The sequence below is a fragment of the Acomys russatus genome, chromosome X (genome assembly GCF_903995435.1).
Source record: "Acomys russatus chromosome X, mAcoRus1.1, whole genome shotgun sequence".
Classification (NCBI taxonomy): Eukaryota; Metazoa; Chordata; class Mammalia; order Rodentia; family Muridae; genus Acomys; species Acomys russatus.
Window position 1 is genome coordinate 55,844,728 of NC_067169.1, and position 2,985 is coordinate 55,847,712.

Consider the following 2,985-nt stretch of genomic DNA (forward strand, 5'->3'; position numbering starts at 1 on the left):
GGGTTATTTAACTCACACTTTTGGAAACTCAAAGTCTGAGTTCAAGCAGCCCCATATAGTAGCACATCATGAAGGAATCACACGTGTGACCATATAATCACATTTAAAATGGAACCAGAGAGAGAATGGGCAAAGCCAGGCTTGCTCCTTTATAATAACCTGCTCACAAGAAATCACAAGGGAGTCACAGAAGCAATTCCCATCTCCAATGACCTAAGGAACTCTCACTAGATTCCACATCTTGAAGTTTCTACCACCATCTTCTGGGGGTACCCTATAGAAAAGTAATTAACCACAGTTGACTTTTATGGGACATACAGGCAGGCAAGACAGCCCTATACATAAAATTATTTTTAAAATACATTAAAGCTGTGTATGGTGGCGCAAACCTTTAATCCCAGCACTCGGAGGCAGAGACAGGAGAATCTCTGTGAGTATGAGGCCAGCCTGGTCTACATGGTGAGTTTCAGGACACCCAAACCTATGTAGAGAAGCAATTTTATCACAGACATAGAAGCGCTAACTAAGATACTTCTTTACCAAGCAACTCAAGTGTTTACATTTCTTTGGTATAAGCTAGTGGGTTATTATTCTGTAATTTGGAAATATTACATCTATACCCTTTCAATTTTTGTTGCCTTACACTGATGTACATGCCTTTGAAAAAGCAGAAGCTTATTCCAATCTTTGATTATTGGCCTTGTCCAGGAAAGGTCTTTACATCCAGCACATCCAGAAGTTCTGGGCAGCCTGAGTCCATAGCAGATTACTTGCTACTGGGGGGAAGCTATAGGACCTGGGTCTCTGGGAGGGTGGTCTAGGTTATTGTAAATGAAAAAAGGTACACATGGTACATTGATTCCTGTGGTCTATCCTAGTACTGTATTACATTCGATGGGCCAGTACCCTTTGCATCCTGGAGAGTAGGGGTGTGAAAAGCCAGCTTGCAGGGTAGGGTTTACAGGTACCAACATGACACTGAGGGAAAATTAGTCCTGAGTCCACAGGTGCAAACCTGGATGCCTGGATGCCTGAGGTTAGAGGTATCAACCTGTTTGAGAAATGTGTATGAATCTAGGAGCTGTGTGAATTAACCTGGCTCTGGGAGGGTCTGACAGTATGTATCTACAGGGCCAGCTTAGGAGCTAGGTCTGTAAGTTCTAGAATGGCAGTGATGGTTTAGGCTACAGCCCTACCTAGTATACTGTGGCAAAAACTGAATAGTTTCTGGGTACTTTAGTTCCTGGATGTCTCTCAAAGTTAATCTCTAGGCTTTCTGAAGATTTCTTTGCTTGGAACATGTCACAGACTACCTTTCTACAGTTCTATCTTTGATAAGTAGAGTCATCTTGAAAGCAAGGGATACCCTAGGCCTTGGAAGTGAAGCCTTAGGCTGGAGGGGAGGTGGCTCAAAGCTACTGAAGTGTATTACTTAGGTAACTACTTAGATATAATCAGGCTTGGAGAACAATGGGGCTTCACCCCACCCCCTAATAATCAACAGTCTGTTTTTACAAAGATCCAAGCTTCAGGACTCTAATACTGATCAGAGGGTTGATACTAGACTCATTCTACAGCTGTAAGATTATACATGACATTTTAAATTTCTCCATAGATCATGAATAGATAGCGATCTAGATGGGCTTCAGAAACCCTAACCACTTTAAGACTACTATTTAGCGGGAGGCTTTTGATAAATATATCATTTCTGATGCCTCTAAATTAATCCAAATGGCCCATCAATCATTCAGACAAGACAAGTCCCTCAAGGGAAGCTGCTTGTTCTAGAAACTACAGCAAGAGTATAGAGCTTCTCTAAAATACAGGTTGATGCAATAGTCCCCTTAGCCAGGACCCATTCTCACCCCTTGGGAGGGTGCTGTATTTCACTCTGCAACAAGCTCCACCTGTCCTCTACACTGTACTCTGAGTGTCTCCTCTATACTCTTTGGAAAGCTATCACACGGACCTGTGAGCCAAGGTGGGTTCAGAGCAAGATCTTTGTGGTATCTTTTGATGTTTTTGTAAAGTTACAATAGTGATTTTTCTCTTCACTGTGGTAAGGCATGGATTCCCCTTCTTGGGGTGATGCCATGAAACAACCTTATGTTTTTTTGTTTTTGTTTTTTGTTGTTGTTGTTGTTGTTGTTGTTAAAACATACCCCTGAGGCTGCACTTGTACCTCCTGCTTCTGTGCGCTCCCTTATTATTCTGACTTAACAGTGTCAGATCACTGGCTCTTGCTCTACTTATACTTCCGGCTCCTGTCACAGCTGTGCAAATCTAACATAGGTGAATTTTTGAAAATGGTAATGGCTTAGGATCTCTTTTAACATGAGATGTGGTTACTGTGTTTTCTGTCAGATTGAGGAGAGGGGACAATGTCTGTATTATTTGTTTTTGTTTGTTTGGTTGGTTGGTTGTTTTTGCTGCTGCTGCTAACCAAAAGTAGCTTGGGAAGAAAGAGGGTTGTGGGGTTTATGGTTGCTGAGAGTGAGTTCATAACAGCAAGGGAGGTGTGGAAGGCAGCTGCCGGAGGAGAAAACTGGGTGCTAACATCTTAAACAGCAAACACAAAGGAGAGAGGAGGGAGGGGTGAGGAGGTGGGGGCGAGAAGTAGAGGGATAGATGAAAGTGGGGCAAGATTATAAACTCCCAAAGCCTGCACTGAATGACACACTTATTCCAGCAAGACTACACCTCCTAAATATGTCATTATCTCCCCAAACGGCACTTCATATATTTATTCCTCTGCTTTTTAGTGTGTATATATATTTATAATTGCTAATATTTTGATGGACTGTACTTTTATCAATCTATAATATTCTTTCTCACTTTCAAGCATTTGACCTAAGTATATTTGTCTTTGTTTTGTTTTATTTGAGACAGGGTTTCTCCACATAGCCTTGGCTGTCCTGGAGTATATTTTTCCTCAAACTTCAATTTAGCTATTATTTACATAGAATATATTTTTCCGTCTGTTCA